The sequence below is a fragment of the Strongylocentrotus purpuratus genome, unplaced genomic scaffold (assembly GCF_000002235.5).
Source record: "Strongylocentrotus purpuratus isolate Spur 01 unplaced genomic scaffold, Spur_5.0 spur5_scaffold_5, whole genome shotgun sequence".
In the NCBI taxonomy this organism is placed as follows: Eukaryota; Metazoa; Echinodermata; class Echinoidea; order Camarodonta; family Strongylocentrotidae; genus Strongylocentrotus; species Strongylocentrotus purpuratus.
This window is the reverse complement of record NW_022145611.1, coordinates 23,659,042-23,679,399: the sequence shown is the minus strand read 5'-3', so window position 1 is coordinate 23,679,399 and position 20,358 is coordinate 23,659,042. Positions and strand designations below refer to the sequence as shown.

The window sequence follows — 20,358 nt, the reverse complement described above, 5'->3', positions numbered from 1 at the left end:
TACTAGACATGTTTCGTACCACACAATGTGCATGAACATTATAACTATGCTAAGGTTTGTAAGTTACAATATATGAAATGGTGATTTGATGTTAGATCACCATGCATTTGAAAAAAATGTACCGGTAATGTTCTAAATCGTATTGCATTAAATGAAGAAAAAAGGGAATGGGACACAATAAATTAAACTTTGAACCCATTACAGATTAGATTACAGCCGTGGTAAGGTATTTGAAGAGCTAATGTAACACCCCCCCCCCCTCCTTATCTCATTAATCTCAGCAAACCTCTTCTCATTTATGACGAAAATGGTTATTATCAAAGATGTGTTTGTTTGTGTTCATGTATCCTATTACATTAGAAAATAAGAGCAATAGTTTATCATGAAACCACAAGATTGAGAGATGGAGAAAAACTAATATTGACATCATTCATAAACGTATAGTGTATATACTCAGGATTCAGCACGTCTGCTTAAACTTAAAGGTGGCAAAATATACTTTTGATAAGATACTGAGAACGATACCAGTAGACCCCGCCCCCACCCATCCCCCAATAATAATATATGATAATAATATATGATAACAATATTTCATATCGATTTAGATTTGGATATAGCAGCGGATGCGTTGAATTAACGGTATACTTATGATCTTGGTTGTCAGTGTTCCCGTGCGTTTTTAATCACGCAGCAACAAAAGTGCAAAAGTTAATGAGTTATGTATAGTTTAGATAATCTTACGCTCATTAAAGGTTAAAGGTTAATCCGTGAGGTTATGCTATATACATGTGCGTGCGTGCATGCGTGTCGCTGTTCAGTCTTTTCACATTGCTTTACACGACGGGCATTTCACAAGCTATTGCTGATTCAGCATACCACGATGACAGGAGCCTAAATTCATACACGGTAAGATACATTTGTTTTTGTGTTAATGTACTCATCAACGATATATAGTATTGTGGTTTTCCTGAACTGTTAGTTTTACGCGGACCCTCTCCTTTTTTCTTAACTTTATGTATTTACTTGCTCTGGAAAAGACTGCGTCTGACCTTGTAGATCATTACGACGAAAATACACAAGTCGTGTTCTAATTAAGGTGTTTATCTACTATGTTCGAGAATATTAAGTATATTCCCTTTAATGAAATCAATCGTTGTTCCTCGTCAAGTAGCGTTTAAAATAGGTTTGGAACTACTGGAAACCATCTCGAAGTGTCATGCAATGCCATATTATGTTATACTTATGAAGCTGCGCCTCGTTAATAAAATCTCAATTAACTGACCTTAACATTTAATGCGGAAATTGTTTTTTATCCACACACTGCACGGCTACTGCATGCAAATTGCACGATTTCCGTACAATCTCCGAGCAGCCTCTGTACGGATCGGCCTGCCCCCGAGGGCCAATACAATAAATGGCACGATGCTCGTAGATAATGTAAACACAAACATCGTAGCCCGTAACCTCCTACGATGTCTACGAAAAATCGTAGACTAATTTATCGTACGGCGCCCGGGGCAAATGTAATCCAGGCATAAATCGTTCATGATATATGGTATCATGAGTGTGCTAGAGTTTTGCGGCATAAGCAAGAGCTATTATTGTGTTTGCTTTTTCATTGACCACCTGTAAAGCTTAGAAAGCAACTGTCTATTATTCAATATAGATTAAAAAATTGAGCAATTGCGTCTGGAATGAAATAACACAAATACGATGGCTTTTGATCCACATTTATTGCTTCTTTGTACAGGATCCTTTGACAATACTTTTTTTTGAAATACCTGCTGCTTAATCGTTCATGGCATGCAGCACATTGTGAATATGGTATCCAATGTGTGCTAGGAGGCCTAAATGGTTTTGCGGCATAAGCAAGTTTAGAGCAATTATTTTGTTTGCTCATTCATTGATTATCTGTGAAGCTTAGAAAGCAACGCCCATTATTCAATATAGATAAATGAGCAATTACGTCTGGAATAAAATACATAAAATGAGCTGTAAAGGGTACATGAGCATTTGTCTACATCAATAACCTACAAAGTAGTTGTATTTTGTGTAACAGGCAACATAATTTAACATGCAGAAATTGTTTTTTATGTAAACTAGATAATAAATCTGATTCAAGACTTGATAATAATACTGGTGACCTTATTGAAAATCAATATTACACTCCTTTAGAATTTTGTAATATTTTAAAAAGTTATAAACAAAGTACACTCTCTCTTGCACAATTTAATTGTCGCAGCTTGAAACAAAATTTTGATACATTTTTAAACTGTCATTAATTGGAGTTTGTGAAACATGGTTGAAACAAGGTGAAGAACGAGAAATATGTATTCCCAACTATAAGTTTGTTGGAAATTGTCGACCGAATAAAAGAGGGGGTGGTGTAGGTTTATATGTTAGTGATAGCTTAAGATTTATTAGAAGATTGGACTTAGATATATTTAGTGAGGATATTGAAAGTGTATTTATTGAGGTACGTAATAAAGTGAAAAATATTATTGTTGCTGTAGTATACCGGCCTCCAAGCCATAACCCATCTAACTTTATGTCACAATTACAAGAATCTTTGATTAAAATAGTACAGGAAAAAAAAGAATGTATAGTTATGGGCGATGGTAATGTTGATTTCATGAAAAAGATGAAAATACGAAAGTAATGGATTTTTTTGATAGTTTTGTTGCTTTGTCTTTTTTACCATATATTTATAAACCAACAAGAATTAGAAATGATACTGCATCAACTTTAGATCATATTTGTTATAATAATCCTGGAAAAGTTTTGAAATCTGGTATAGTGATAACAGATATCAGTGATCATTTAACACCGTTTATTATTTTGAGGTCAAACAATTTTGATTCTGAACCTGATATTGAAGTGCGAAAAATTGATTTTAGTGAAGAAAATATGAAGCATTTTTGTAGTGAGTTGAACAAAGTTAAATGGGAACGACTTAATTATATTTGTGATGCGAATGATAGATACAATTATTTCTTTAAATTATATAAGGATATTTACGATGAATGTTTCCTTGTTAAATTAGTTAAAACTAAAAATAAAGTTGATAAGCCTAATTGGGTAACAAAAGAGGTAATCAAGCTGAGTAAACGTAAGCATATATTATATCGTAAATACCTAAGAAACCCAACCCCTTTACGTGAAATGGCATATAAAGAATGCAGGAATGTCTTAAATAATTTAATACGGGAAAATAAACGTGCATACTATGACTCTAAGTTTGATAATGTTCGAAATAATGTGAAAGCAACATGGAAACTTATTAATGCAATTTTAAACAAGAAAACATTAAAGCATGGGATCAATGATATTGAAGTTGATGGTGAAAAGATTACTGATAAACAAAGAATTGTAAATATATTTAATTCTTATTTTTAGTACAATCGGGCAAAAATTACAGCAAAGTATTGATAATTTGATTACTTGCAATATTGAATCAACAAAATACGACGAGTACTTGAAGGGTAACTTTTTGAATTCATTGTTTTTACAGCCTGTTACTAACGCAGATATTATTAATGTGGTTTTGAATTTTGATGAAAATAAAAGTCCAGGATACGATGAAATTCACCCTAAGGTATTGAAAAACTCGATTTATATGATTGTTACACCTTTGTGCAATATCTTAAACTTTTCCTTTGAACAAGGTATTTTCCCCGATGCTCTAAAAATTGCAAAGGTGATTCCTGTTTTTTAAAAAGGCAATAAGTCACTTTTAAATAATTATAGGCCGATATCTGTGTTATCTGTTTTTAGCAAAATATTTGAAAAGATTTTATGTGATCAATTGACTCGTTTTATTAGTAAAAATAATATTCTGTATGAAAATCAATTTTCTCTTAGAAAAGGATATAGTACTTGCCATGCTCTTCTTGATTTTATTGATAAAGTTGCAAATGCTTTTGAACTTAATGAATTTTTAATTGGTGTATTTCTAGACTTATCCAAAGCTTTTGATTGTATTGATCATAATATTTTAATAAATAAGTTATGTTTTTATGGTATAACAGGAATTCCTCTTCTTTTAATTAAAAATTATTTATCAAACCGAAAGCAATATGTTAGCTTTGGTAATTATTACTCTGATCACAGCACTATTTTAACTGGTGTGCCGCAAGGTTCTAATCTTGGCCCGCTCCTGTTTTTACTGTATATCAATGACTTGCCATCTGTAAGCAATATTTTATCTTCTATTTTATTTGCTGATGACACCACTCTGTTTTTATCTGGTAAAGATCCCGTAGAAATAAATATTCCATTGAATTCTGAAATTGTTAAAATACACAAGTGGTTCCTTGCCAATAAATTGTTGATTAATTTTGAAAAAACAAACTATGTAATTTTTAAAACAAGAAATAAATATGTAAATGAAGCTGCTATCAAGATTTGTATAAATAGTAAAGAAATTAAGCAAGTACACCAAGTTACTTTCTTAGGCGTCATTATTGATGAAAACTTAACGTGGAAGGACCACATTTATTATATTTCTAACAAGCTGTCAAAGGTCATTGGTGTTTTAAATAGACTCAAAGATATTTTACCATTACGCATACTTGTACAATTGTATAACTCTATGATTTTGCCTTATTTTAATTATTGTATTATTGTATGGGGCAACTGCGCTTCGTATCTGCTTCAAAAGCTATTTTTATTACAAAAAAGAGCCGTCAGGGTTATAACAAACTCATATTATAGAGCACATACAGGTACATTGTTTTTTAAGCTGAAGTTTTTAAAACTTTATGATCTATATGATATAAGTATTGGAGCTTTTATGTTCTCTTACATGTACAATATAACTACTTTACCTGATTGTTTTAATAATTATTTTATTTTTAATAGAGATATAAATCAATATAGTACTAGAAATTCACACAAACTTTATGTTACTTCATTTCGCTATAATTTGTCAAGAACAGTAATAAAATATAAAGGATCCATTATTTGGAATAACTTACCAGATTCTCTCAAAGCATGCCCAACATTGTCTAGTTTTAAGCGTAATTTTAAACACAAACAAATATCAAGTTACAATATACGTTTTTAGCTTTTATTAATTCTGCCTGTCCTTGTATGTGTGTTTATATGTCTTAGTTAATGTAATGTCTATATTGTCAATATTTTGCTTTTAATTACTGAAGATTTTACTTTTGGGGTTGTAGAAAAAGGGGACCAGCCTAGATAGGTCAATGGCCTTTTCTGGTCCCTCACATCCCTACTCCACCCATTAATCAATTTTAGTGTTACTGTTGTTGTTTTATTTGTGCTTATTATATTTTATATATATTGCATTTTGTATAATTGTATTTTGAATGTTATAATGATGTTTTTAATTGGATGTGAAATAAAATGAACTTGAACTAACATCAAACTGATTGAATCTTTGCGCAGCATAAAACGTACGACCATTCGGTACAATGGTCTAAAAATCGGACTTTTACTTACTGGCTTTATAGCTCCTAAGTCGATTCGACAACTAATAGTCGTTATTTTCTAATTTAAAGACATTTTCAAGCCCCCCCCCCTTTTTTTTAAGGAAGTTCTAAATTAGTATTATCTTTCAAATGCCGTTGGAATTTAGCTTTTTCATATTTTTGGCCTGCAAGTTGTCAAACAAATTTGATGATATGTAACTTTGTAGTCTGATTAATTTGTCAATACTATTTTGTTATCTTATTGTATCTGCATGTGAAAAGTGAAACCAATAAACTCAAACTCAAACTCAACAAAATTGATTAGGGTTGATTTTTTTTTAAAGTCTTTGCAACTATGTACCTTATTTTCCACAACATGAGAGATTAGAGCTTATAATATGAGTGGATGCTATGGAACAAGTATGCATGGGAAGTCTGGAAAGGGGTGGAGAAAGAAGCTATGTAAAAGCCGGTTGCAATATACAACCCTAATCATATTTGGCTAAAATCTAATAACCTTCTTGGCAAGGCGATTTAATCAATTTGAATATCATCAACAAATACTGTAAACATTTTCAACTCTACATTTCTGGATCTGTTAGGTTGGTGCTTAACACAGCTCTGCAACCTCTGCACTCAACATATAGCAATCTGGTGAAAAGCGTACGAGCACAGGTGGAAGAAAGGCCTAAAATCCGTTCTGGATATACAGGTGAGTCACAAAGCTTTCTGTCGCCCTGTATCAATATCGATGACATTACATTTGTGTTAACATTGCTTTAAAGCAGTCTGAAGCATATAGACTATACCAAGTCCAAGGCTAGGGTCACACCTTTAGATACACTGGTACACTCCTGCTCCTACAAGAGTAAATGGTACATGACCCTATCCATGCTCCAGTAAGTTACTAACACAATCAATTCTGGCCATTGCCACAATCATCTGAGCGGTGTATTTAATTTTGGGGAAGTGATATAAAAGGTTATACGCATCGTCTGGATTTTCCCATTGATTTATTTGTTAATGACCAGTCTGCTGCAACTTATACCGAGGCTTCTTCAGAATATATTTGTGTGCCCCAGGTAAATATGATTAAAATATCGCGAAAATTTTAAAATCAAGATTATTGTTTGATTGTTTTTGTAGGTAAATTGTTGTTTGATTGGTGGACTGATTACATGCAGAGGTGATTGAAACAAGCACACGATACGGCAACAAGAAGTCCTACCGCTTTAGAAATATATGTTTACGTACTAGGGAGATGTAAGTATCAAACTGATGAGCTGACGTGGGTTCGATACCATGACCTCTTGAATTAAGGTCCTTAACTCTAATCAATGAGTTTATGTGCCTCCTTTCGTTAATGAAATAGACTCTTTCCTTTTTGGAGGACAATGTTTGTAAAATCCATGATTAATCTAGAATTGTTTATAGGCTAGGCCAGCGTTTTTTTAACGGTGGTGCCGCAACACATCGCTAGGTGTGCCGCAAGAGAAATTTAGTTGTATAAAAAACAAACATGTTGGAATAACAACGATTCCGCGAAAAGCAAATAGTAGAAACTCGGTAGAAACTGAGTGTGTAATTTCGTGATGAATGGGCAATTTAAAAGATAATAATAAGTCTTTCTTTCTCGCTCGCTGGCAACATTAGGAGCAGGTTAGATTTCAGGGGCTGCGAAGCGCCTAGTTCGTAAATGTTATTGTTATTCGTTCAACTGTTGGTTTTGAGGTTCTTAAAATCATTAGCATGACCTGCCATGTGCGTGTTCGAACAGAGCTTCAACTTTGACATATTTCTTTGGGACGAGTATATTACTCTGTGTGTTGTTGATAAATCGTCACGTAATATTATTGTATAGCGCCATATTTTCACGTTTTTTGGTACGGCTTCAGCTTCTAATTCTGTTTTTGTTCTCTTTTGTTTCTGCTGCTCATGTTTTTGTATATGTTCTGTTTTGTGTGGGTGTGTGTGTGGGTTTGAAATTAACTGGTTTAATGGGAAATTTACAATACGAAAAGTTTGTGTAAACTTGGTCATTTTATACGTAGGCTCAATCAGGTGTTTTATTACATGAGAGTACATTATCAATACTTGTGGTAATAAAACGTTTACAAAAAGCGTCATGTTCTGCGAACTTGAGCTCTTGAGAGATGAAAGGTCATGAAAACACTTGCAAACATTATTGCAACAACAGGTGTTTGCCAGCCTAATAAAAGCAATGGTTATAACTTGGCTAGCGTAAATGTTTTATGATCAGCACGTTTTGAAAGTTTGGAAATATTATGATGGTGGAGGTCAGCTGATACTTCATACAAAATTTGGTAGTCACTTAAAGGTATAGACCAGTCTGGTCATGCGATTGCATTGTGAAAGAAACGTTGTGGAATCGATCAGAAAAGGTTGATCATCTAGCATATAAGTATTGGTGTGGACTGCAAGATTCTGGAATCATCAAAATGATAGAAAATTTGGCCCAGTCTTGGTAAAGTTACAAACACTGTACACAGAAAGATGTATATGGGATAGATATAATAACATATGGAAACGTTGTATCATCCCCTCAATCTGACTTGCGTGCATAGCATTTTTCCATGAAAAAGTGAAGTTTTCTAAAATGTGCGTTTCCTTCCAGCATGATTGGGGCGCCCGGAAGTCACTCGTATAACATTTCATAAAGTATAATATAAAAAGACCATATGCAAATTTTCTGTACTTTTGTCGGAAAAAATACATTTATCCAGCACAATGTCGTCCCTTTTTGCGTTGGAGAAGAGCAATAGCGAGTTTCAATCACACTTTGGCCGCTCTCGCAAGCTCTCACTCGTTTCACTGTGGTTAAGCGACTTTGGGGCAAGCGGTTAATGAAAATACTAATGATCGTTAGCTTTCTTCTGGTATTAAACTTGTTTTGATTGATTGTATAATTTTTTCGGAATAAAGGAAACAAAAAGGCTTGACCAATAACTTATCAGCGTCTGATTTGATCTTTTGACCTTCAATTCCCTGATGCAAGCGCACTTAACGACGTCATCTTCGCTAAATCGGTGTCTTTTATCGTAAAATGCTACACTTTCACAATGTTTATACAATCATCTTTTTTTAATTATTAGTAAGATATAACATATTTTGTCTGATATCACTGAAGTTTTGGGTTTTATTTAATGAGTAATTTTAAAGTAAGAGCCGTTTTACTGTTTTAATTTACTGGATCGTACCATTAAAGTCGCAGGGTAGAAAGATGCATTTTCCAACCGCGCCAAATTTAATTTACGTTCCGACATTCGGTTAAATGGGTTCGTGTTGTTAAGAATCCACTGCTTTCTGCTCCACCAAACGTCCACATGCGGAGTCGTTTTTTAACTAAATTATTCAAATTTATGGATTCTTCCTTCCCAGGTGTTTCTGTTGTTGAAGCATTTCATTCACCTGCTATCATTCTTTGTACTTCAATTGCCAGAACGCAAATTACATTTTGGTTTTATAGTTTCATCGATCGGAGTCGTTTATCAACTTAATTATTCAAATTTATGAATGCTTCCTCCCTAGGTTTTTGTGGTGTTTATGCATTTCATTCACCTGTTATTATTCTTTGTACTCCAATTGTTAGAATACAAAATGCATTTTGGTTTTATAGTTTCATGCAATAAGTAAGTCAATAAAAGAGTATGTTCTGCACAATAAAAACAATGTGTGTCCCTATTGTAAAATGTAATTTGTCCCCTTATTTTGTAATAGTTAATTTACCCATTCCCATAATGGAACTACCTGCCCGGTGAAGCCAGTGGCCCATGACCCCTGAGCACTCAACACCGTGTGGGAGTCAGTTTTTGGTTAACTTCTTTTATGAGACAAATACAAGCAAACGTTTCCATATGCTACCAAATATATCAATTAGTAGACGGTTTCTCGGCAAAATTTGTATCTTCACGTATTAGTCAAACAATATTCTTTCACATGATTGGTAATAAGAGCTTCCATTTCATTTTTTGAGAGGGGGGCGTTTCCAAAAGCTGGTCTATACCTTTAACACTAGTCACACTAACGAGACCCACTTCAGATCGACAGCAGACCAAACGATAAATTACATTACCCCATGCATAATAGTCAAGAATCGACCGGTTGGAGTCGATGTGGAGTCGGTTTGGCGGTGTGGCTGAGGTATTAGTCTTCTTTTTATTTAAACGGTAGGCTACAGGGTGTCCCTGAAAAAAGGGAACCCCAAGTTAACGGGTAAATTATTCGATAATTTCAAATAATTCCTAGGTTAATGTATATTCAATTGGGAAGCTTTATATACCTTTTTGCATATGACATCACAGTCATGATCAAGAAGTCACGCATGACTTATACCAGACAGCCCGAAGTGGAGGTGTTAGAAACATAATAGCTGTAACGCTTTGGTTGTTATGGTTTTGAAATGATGACGTATACTTATTCATTGTTAAGCAAACAAGCTCACATTCTCTTCTTTTATATGAGATCATAATCGTGATGGATGGATTAGCCATGAATAAACAGGTTGCATAATTTGCAATTGGTTAGGAATGTGCCATTTTTATTTGAGGATACAACATGAGGTAGGTGAACCATTGCCATAGGTCCCGTAGTAATTCTTCCACCATGATGGTGCAATGCGGAAGGTGGTATTATGAGCTTTTTACATGATGTTTATTTATTAACTATATATTAAACTTTACTTTCCTTTTTTAAGGACATTCTGTTTTTCAGAAAAAATAATACAACGAATACTTAGAACCGACCATCATAATCCCATCTCTCTCTCCCTCCTTAAGCTCCGCTTGCTCTAGTCTTCGTCCCTCTACACTTTCTTCTTCTTTTTGCTGTAAGGATAGCCGCTAAATTATTCTCCATGTAAAATAAAATAGATACTTAAAGCGAGGTCCCCGGATATATATTTTGTTACATCTTACCTAGAGAATTTGACATGATATCATTATTATCATAACAAAGTGCATGCTATGCTCGCTCACTCACTTCGCTCACTCGCAAAATTATTAAACTTGAAGTAGATATTTGGGCAAGAGGCAACAACCCCCTTGCAAGAATGTTCGAATACATTTAGGAACAAATATGATTGTAATTGTTAATTAGAGTATAGCGTGTCTTTCCTTTCCTCCCAATTTCCCCCCCAAGAATATCCTCCCGTCCTTTTCCTTTTTCTTTATTTCTTGCTCCCTTTGGTTCTAGCTCCCCCTTTCTCTCAGACACCCACACGCCAAGACACCCTCCCCACACACTTTCTCTCTTTCTCTTTCTGTTCCCCCCTTCTCTCTCTCTCTCTCTCTCAGTACTATTCTTCATCGGATTCTTATTCAAACCCATCTCTCCTTTCTACTCGCAATGCCGCATAAGAAACATGAATTGAACAGCCCACTTACCATAATCGACTGATACTGAAACGTGCACGGGCATAAAGACACACTTTGCTAACACCTAGAATTGTTATGCTATCTTTAGATTACCATAGCAACAACCTTCGTCATCCTTCTTTTCTCCTCTTTCTCTCTTCGTATGTACGATGACGTCATGCATGTGCACACGTTGTGCTCATGTGCAAAGTCCTGAATTGTTTTATTAGCCATTCTGGCTCCTCCGTGTTCACCATGTCCAATGCCATTCTCATAATTGGAAAGGAAGGGAAAACATAGAGAGTGAAAAAGTCAAATGGAAATGAATTGAAATGGTAAAAGGTACAGACTGAAATATACGTTCATTTGTATTCGTCACTTACAATGAACAAATACAACATCAGTGACAAAAAGGGTAATCTACATTTCATTTTATTCTATTTCATTTCCAAATAATAAGAGCATGAGGATCACAAAATATACAGGTACAAAATCCAAAATAAACCATGAGCTAATGCCCGGGATCACCAAAATAAAACACGTCAAACAAAAAAACAAAAATGAAGGGAGAATGAATGCACGCATGGCTTAAATTTATTTTTCTTTTGATTTCGATTCTGGTTGGTTGATATATCAATCGAAATTCCATGTTTATGTCAGGAAAGCAACGTGTGCATTCAGAAAATATAATGCAGCGAAACCATCAGTGCATACCGACATCATCCTTCCATTGTAGATGCCTTGGTTCAGCAACCTCTACTCTATTGTGGCTGGGAACTGTTACTATCAGTGAACCCCGTGATATCAAGTAGGCCTATTGGCCATATTCAGGAACAAACCCAAGATTCTGTTGAAGTTGGGGGTGGGGGTAATAATTCTTTCTTTTTGTTTGCATGTAGGCCTATCTAAATACATTGCTACGTCGAATTATTTTGTAGGGCATATTGATTGCGTCTACAAGATGATTAAGTAAGAAGTAATTATACTAATTTATTTTCTCTTTATCGCTACCTTTCATTTCGTCTTTGTGTTTTTTTAATACACACCCTGTAGTATATTGTAAGTTATTTTCTATTTTGTAGAAACTGAATTGGCAGTTTGAATACGGAGCGATACTGTGAATCTGCTACGTGAAAAAAAATCTTTGGACATATCCTTGGATGAGAGATGTGACTCCCAACAAACCCTATAGCTACACAGCGTGCGACCTGGAAAAGATGCTCCGAAGGCAAGTCAAATTTATAATCACTGCACGATCGCGACTCTGTAAGCAGCATTTTGACAAGGAAAAGTTACAAAACGATGGACATGCAGTGGGATTCCCTAAGTATTTCTTCTGAAACAATACGAGGAAGTCAGTAGCAGCCGAGGGATCTAGAATAGCTTTCATATATTGCGCATGCACCGTACCTCGGAAGTATCTATGTAAATTATACCTAAAGCGGGTTTCATACCGGGCCATTGGGTATCGTCTACGCCGAGCGTACGCGGCCCTACGCTAGCCTACGTAACTACACGCCGAGGGACGCGAGGGGTACGGGAGATGGTGGCAACAAATTAAACATGTTTATTTTTTTTTTCGCGTACTTTCACCGTAGACACTAGACGCAGAAAGAACGCATTTTTTTATGCAAGTCTACGGAACACTAAGCAACACTACGCTACCCTACGCCAGTCCGACGAAGCAGTAAAGTCCTACGATCGTCTATTGCATTTTTGCTTTGCGAGCTTGAGCACACAGTAAACAGCCGTACGCAACCGAAAGCAAACATACGTTCCCTTTACGCCAGTCCTAGGTAACCATACGCAGGGACTACGCCGAAGCATTTTTTTCATGAATACGTAGCCTACTTTCGGCGTACTCGGTACGCCGCACTACGCAACTCTTTGCAGATCTGGTGTGAAAGGGGCTTAAGAGTAGAACATTCGGGCATTTAGGGGGGGGGGGGGTCAAAGATAGTGAGAATTGGTACCTCGGAGTTACGCTTTCCACATCGGCGCCTGAACGCTCGCAAAAAACACCAATTGACAAATAATGATAATGATAGTGATAAATAATTTCCAAACGGGAGTAGCTAATCAGTCGATTTTAGTCAATAAACATTGTTTTATAGCTTAATTAATATCTTGACCTTGAGAGGGAGCTATACAACATAAAGAGTTTATTATTCATAATTTCATAACTTAAGACTCGATTTCAACCGCGATAACGATCACTGAATATTGTAGGATCGCATACGTTTCCAATTTGTTCATTTAAATCAAATTCATGACCCCTTACCAAAACTTTGTATTACCTTTAACAGCGTGTCAAAAGTGAAGTATTTGGCGTGCCATTTAAAAAAAAATGTCGAACCGCCTTGTGAAAAAGGATTTCAATATTATACTTGTTGAACGATATGGAAACATATGAATTTTTTATAGTTTTTTCTACATTTTTCCATGACAACTAAAGATTATCTTATATACCCGAATTGACCCTCACTTTTAGTCTCTGTAAATCTGGTTCCACGAGAATCAAATTTTGACCATTTACTCTGGTCAAATATGAACGATTGCACCTGTGTTTGTTGCTGCAATACTGAGACTGCTTGTGGTATAACAAGAATAAATCTTGCATTTTAAAACTGGGTTCAACCAATACTTGAGCATGTATATTTGTGGTTTCCCTGGTCAACCCTTCTTGATGTGTTTTACAAATATTGGTGCTATGTCGGTAAATAGCAAGGATACAGCTTCAAATAGTTTCATGACCTCGGTCATTCAGCGAGTGGCATTTCAGTACATAAGGCCGGCCGGGATGGATATATCCTGCCTTAACACCTTCCCAAACATGATGGTACACCCCTGTCACACCAACGAGAACGATACCAAACCGGGACCATAATTATCAAACATGATATTACAATGGCTACGAACCGGTCGGTCTGGAGTAGGTTTGGCGGTGTGATAGAGGTGTTATTGAGAGTTAATCAGAGTCTACACCTTGCCATGTAGAGTTGATTTCCGTTGGGACGTGTAGTTAATCTCACACGTACATCGTAATACCTCATTCTACCAATACTGACAGACGAGATCCAGATACCGACCCACTCTCGTTCCGTTGATCAAAATTCCTTTTTTTGTGCCCTCTCTCTCTCTTTTGTTGTTGCTGATACCCTCCCCAGTGATTCCCATGTGCTTCGTCCTGGAGTCTGAAAGCATGCACTTCTATTCAATCTTTCCCCTATATTCCAATCCAAGCCTCTCCATTTTGCTCACATTTCTGTTATATTTCATTATCTGTCGTCTCTTGATGCGAAAATAAGTATCCATAATAATGTTGTCATCCCTACTCCATTATATATTCAGGACATTTTACGATTGTTTCCTCCTTTTTACCCTCCCTCCTTATCCATTGAAAACAAAATACTTTTTTTGTTTCGTTACAGAATATTAAGTATCCCCTCTTTTATAGGGGTTTATAATTATATAAAGCATGTCAGTTCAATTCTTATCCCTAAATAATCAATTCCCATATGAAAGCGCAAGATATAGATCCTACATCAAGGTATTTATAATAAGTATTCTTCCCCCATTGACACACAGTACTCCTAATAAATATGAAACATAAACGCTCTCTTGACATGTATTATGTCAGTGTATCCAAAGGTTCAGACATTAATTTGTATCCCGGGAAGGTACCCCTGTAGCCCCCTGGATCCATCACCAGAATGGGGAGGGCAAGCAAGCAAGCAAGTCTACATCTTGTTTAGCTGTCGACGACATGGAAGTATTTAATTTACTTTCACAACCAGACTGATTTATCTACCATGGAGCTATTACGCCACTACTCATAACGTTTGACGTCATCCGAGCTGCGCAGAAACAATGAGCTCCCACGTACCCTAAGCCTTGTATTTTACATGCAATCGCTGGCGTACTGGTGGGGGGCTTGGGGGGGGGGGCGCCAAATATATTTACTATCAAAAGAGCAATACAGATAGCTTTGTGGAGTGGACCCCAATGTAATTTCGGAGTGGAATCAACACAAAAACAAAATGGTCCCTAGTATGACTGTCTTATATAAGAGTGAATGCTCATACCTTTGCACTAAGAGACTACTTTGTAATAACAAACATATTTCGTCATCAAAGCTCATTTCATTAAAAAAAATAGATTGATAGGTTTTCAAGTTGTTTTATTTTTTCATATAAATATTTAAAGAGTGAAATTCTACGATGTCTTTTTCAGATGAACATGATTCGTAAGTAGAGCTATACCTTAACAATTTGTCCACGTAACTTCGCTTGTGCTTTCTAAGATATTTTGGAGGAACTGGGCTCTAATTCAAATCAAATCAAACTTCATATAAAAAATGTCTGCAATATGCAATACTCCCGGAATATCGAGGATTTATGAAAAATTGAAAATGTATTTAGAACATCGTCAGCCTACCTAACACCGCTTCTCTCTTTCTAATATCTGTAAAGCGCCTAGAGACGGTATTCCCTATTAAGCGCATTATACATCCAGATTTTTAAAAAACTGTACAGATAATGATTTACCACAATAAATGTTTACGAATTTTCTCAGTCAATTATTAAATCTGGTTCAATGGTATATGATCACTATCGTTAGAACATAATAGGTACGGTTTTTCGGCAAATAAATCAACATATACAACAAAAGGCACACAAGAATAGACGCACAGCGCAGCAGTTTACGAATCAAATTTGTTTATTTGTTAAGTTGATTGAAAAGCATAGGGGTTTCAACTGACCATGCGAATTCTACTATAACCTACATTGGTAACCTTTCTCTCATTTTATATAGTGATACACAATAGTGATATCTTTATATTCATATCAATTTTCACAATAACACGCATGCCTACACTTTACATAAAAGGCGCAGAATATGCATTGTGAAATCAGGTTCACTCACGTATACTAAATGAACTTGAATTAAAGTTAAAGATCAGTTCTGGTCATGAGGATGCATTGTGAAAGAAACGTTGTGGAATCGATCAGACCTAGCATATATTGGTGTGTACTGCAATTCAATTCAATTCAATTCAAATGAGGTTTTATTCAAGACTTGTCAAAAAGTCCAAAGACTAAAAATGCAAGTTTACATCAAACATACAATCATATAATTATATTGCTGAAATACATGACATAATAGCATAGGCCTAGGCCTACTGATAATTACCTAAGCCTCTATTTATTGTTATTAAAGGATCGAGTGAAAGATGGGATTGGAGAATTTCGGTACCTCGTAGTTCTCATCTTAGGCAAAGACAAATCAATTGCATTTCGAAGGGTACGGCTACAGTCAAGGTTCTGGAATCATCAAAATGATACGAAATTTGGCCCAGTCTTGGTAAAGTTACAAGCACTGTGCACAGAAAGATGTATATGGGACTACGCGATATCTATCAAGTCCGGATAGATAATAATTTACCAAAATATATCAATTAGTAGGCGGTTTCCCGGCAACAGTATGATCACGTATTAGTAAAAACATATTATTTCACATGATTGGTAATAAGGGCTTCCATTTCATTTTTTGAGAGGGGGAGGCGTTTTCAAAACTGGTCTATACCTTTAAATGTACTTAGTAATATTGTGATGGTTAATTTCACAAATCTGTTGAATCAACGTCTGGAATGGAATGTAGAGCCATTTTATTGCTTTGTGAGATTTCCATTCACCTAAAATGTCATTAAATTGTAATAATATAGTAATGGGAGAATTAAGGAATCGATCGGATCAGTTTTTCCCAATTTTTACCATGAATAATGGTCCGTTTTCGCTCAAATTTTTAGATTATCTTTAATTGTACATCTAGCATTGAAGTCAATGCCTTAGCATAACTATCTCTCATCTGAACAATGTTACAAAGTCCCTTTAACAAGAAATGGTGGCAATTTTCATTTTGTAGATCGTCAACATTCCCGTTTCATCCACCAGACCTTCAATCGAACCGGTAAGTGGGTGGAACTCGCAGATTATTTTCGTTTAAGGAACAGGAGTCAAACGCTTTCATGGTATCCCAGCTTTATGCGCTATATACACATCTTTTATATCTTTAATCTTTCTCTTTTACGAATAAAGGTTGGTGGGTAAGACAGGCTTAATCTTATTTGTAAGAGGAATCTGGGGGGGGGGGGGGGGGGGGGTTCACTGAACCGAGTTTAATGGGATCAGAAACAGCTTACTTTAAACAAACTGCAAAGTAGATAGACTAGCATTCCTTTTCGCCTTGCCAAATTATGCAATATTGATGGATGGATTTGTAGAAAGGGTATAAAGTAATTGGTAAAATCTTTGCAGCTAAGCAAAATGTTCAGATCTACACACTGAATGGTATCATAGCAGTACTCTTGAAAGCACAAAATTTGCTGATATATAATTGTATCGTTTCGGTAAAAATAACATGACATCGCACACAGGCACGTACACAGGGGGGGGGGGGGGGGGTTGGGGGTTAAACCCCCCCTTTGATAATTTTTTGTGTGTAAACCCCCCCTAAATTTCTCTAAACCCCCCCTTTTGGATTTTTTTTTTCCATGGTTGACCTAAAAAAGCTGACCTTACTCCCCCCCCCCAACGGAGCAAAATGTCAAATTTTCAAATTTAGAGATCAAAAAAAAAAAAATGTGTCCTCTTACCCCCCCCCCCCCCCCCGCTTATTCAGCGGTCGGCTGAATGCGATTTTTTTGGGACCAAAAAAAAAAAAAAAAGTGACCTCTTACTCCCCCCCCCCCCCCCCCCCCCCCCCGCTTATTCAGCGGCTGGCTGAGTCGTTGCGAAATTTTCGGCCCGATTTATAAATGTTAACCCCCCCCCCCCCCCCCTTGAAAAAATCCTGCGTACGCGCCTGATTGCACATTGAAATTAAATTGTTGTTCACACTTTTTTTTTATACAAAAACAAAAAGGATGGCTAGTTTTTTTAAACGAAGAACGGGATTTAAAACAGAATAATGAGATTACTTTCATTAAAATCGGATTTATTTGGTTTGTGTCAAAAAAAAGATGTAATTGTACTGTTTGCTTTTAATGACCTCTTGTGACCCTGCAAATTTTATTAGTGTACTGCATGCATTTTGCTGTTAACAATGAGAGAGAGAGAGAGAAAGAGAGAAGAAAAAAATCTGCATCACTATAATCACCACTTCTCGTAACTGGTTTCCATTCTCTCGTCAACATTATATTTCTTCAATCATCACTAATTTGTATTGTTTCTCATGAATTATTGGATAATTAATTTGTTGGAATGTATATTAATTTCATAAAAGATTCCCTTGACAACATCTATGGCAATATTGGTTAATCAGTTGAATAATTATGATCATGACCACATGGTCTAAATACTATTCTTTCAGATCTTGTAGATTTACAGTATTTATCAATTAATTGGGACGAGACGACAGCCAAAATCTGTCCTGCAGTTCGCAATCGAGCCGATATTTTGTTTGCACGTGAACCCCAGTGTGAGGTGACAACTCTGGTCGCAATGGAGATGACAGAAAGACGAAATAGACACACCTTTCCAATGATTTTACCTTGATTTTTCTCTTTAAAAAAACCCAAATTGCCCACTAAATTTCAAAATAGATCACACTGGTATATAGGCTTATTATCATTATATTAATTGAGGGACAACAAGTTTTGTATCGAGTTACAGATTCCCGTCTTTTTCTACTTTATTGTCAGTCATGTCAGTGAGGCGGAGTGTTGATATTGCCACAATTCCAGTTTTTCTTAATTACACCAAAAGTAGAATAAAATCGTGGAAACTCCTAAATACGAATACGAATTAGAAGCAGCCCCCCCCCCCCCACGTCCCCCGCCTAAAAAACAAATTTCTTTAAAAAAGAATGGTATGCACATTCTTGGGGAAGAATGAAGGACATATCGTTATTTTCATTGAATTTTACGAAATCATGTAGAGATGCTGAGTTATCAGACTGAAATATATTATGGCCCTCTATTAATATAAAAAGATTATACAGTTTTTACGCACATGTCGTAAAAATGCGCGCACGTTGATCTTATTTCAAGTGCACATCGTGGTGCGTCTCTCAGACTAAACCTGATACTTAAGGATGACCCTGAAAGCAAAAATCGGTCACTAATTCTCGTAACTATTAAGATCAGACACTCCAATAAATATTACCATCTCAGTGGCGTATCCATAATAGGACATACTCAATGCACGCTCTCCTATTTTCTAGACCGTCAAAAATATGATAAATCATTATAGGTTTTAGTAGTTTGGCCCATTTTGTCCCTTAAAAATATCATTCTCTGAATATTGGAATCTACTTATATTTTACATATTATATAATTATATATAATTAAAGATTTAGGTAGACCTCCCTAAAAATGAAGTTAGTATACACGCTTTTTCTTGATTGATAAAGGTTCCCCCGTCTTCCTATAAGGGCCAGCAGTGTTCACAAACTAGAAAACAGCGTTCTCTGCAGGTACTTAGTAACATTGTGATGGTTGATTTCACAAATCTGTTGAATCAGGATGCAAAACACGTAAAATTATGTTTGAATGTATGGAGGATTATCTAACTACGAATTAAATTAATTCACGCAAAATGAAGATTTTTAACAAAGTTCAACGGGTTTTTAAACGGGCGTCGATGTGCGGCGCTTCTGAATTTAAATTCTCCCAACCATTTTTTGAATTTTCCCAACCGTTTTTCCATGAAAAAAAGACATAAAAACAGGCTATAAAAAAACGTCTGGAATGGAATGTAGAGCCATTTTATTTGTGAGATTTCCATTCACCTAAAATGTCATTAAATTGTAATAATATAGTAATGGGAGAATAATTTTAAGGAATCGATCGGATCAGTTTTTCCCCATTTGTACCATGAATAATGGTCCGTTTTCGCTCAAATTTTCAGATTATCTTTTATTATTGTACATCTAGCATTGAAGTCAATGCCTTAGCACAACTATCTCTCATCTGAACAATGTTACAAAGTCCCTTTAACTGGGATCAGGGACTTGATAGACGAGGACTGGAATCTTTATTTTACGACCTTCCAGGGGTAACATTGTTGAAAGCTGATGAAAAAAAATTGATTAATTTTTGTATAAAATGTTACTTACTATATTCCTTCTACTATACTAACCCTCTGACATGCAAAATATCCTGAACAAATTTTCAAACCACAAAGATATCTATGGTTTTCTTTGAAGGCGTTGATGTGAGGCACCCTCTAACAGTGATTAACAGTAAATTCTCCCAACCATTTTTGAATTTTCCCGACCGTTTTTCCATGAGAAAAATACATAAAACAGGCTATAAAAATCTGTCAACACTTACTGTCTGGAATGGAATGTAGAGCCATTTTATTGCTTTGTGACGATTTACATTCACCTAAAATGTAATTAAATTGTCCTTGTCTTGATGCTGAACAGGCTTTGACAAGTAGCAGAATAGAAGTAGAATAATATAGTTTGGAGAATTAAGGAACCGATCAGATCAGTTTTTCCCAATTTGTACCATGAATAATGGTCCGTTTTTCTCTCAAATTTCCAGATTA

The 20,358-nt window shown here is 35.7% G+C and overlaps 1 protein-coding gene across 3 annotated transcripts in view; it reads left to right on the top strand.

The window, feature by feature from the left end:
* Window positions 1–825: 825 nt before the first annotated feature.
* LOC105441745 (sodium- and chloride-dependent betaine transporter-like) overlaps window positions 826–20,358 on the top strand; it is a 76,772-nt gene continuing 57,239 nt past the window's right edge. Inside the window, exons 1-3 of one of the 3 annotated variants that reach the window (XM_030998658.1) lie at window positions 826–906; window positions 6,035–6,144; window positions 6,579–6,695. The gene's annotated coding sequence lies outside the window, so the exon portion shown is untranslated. Of the gene's footprint in view, window positions 907–5,859; window positions 6,145–6,578; window positions 6,696–20,358 lie in introns of those variants that run through there. The other 2 variants (XM_030998660.1, XM_030998659.1) reach the window with 2 other exon arrangements.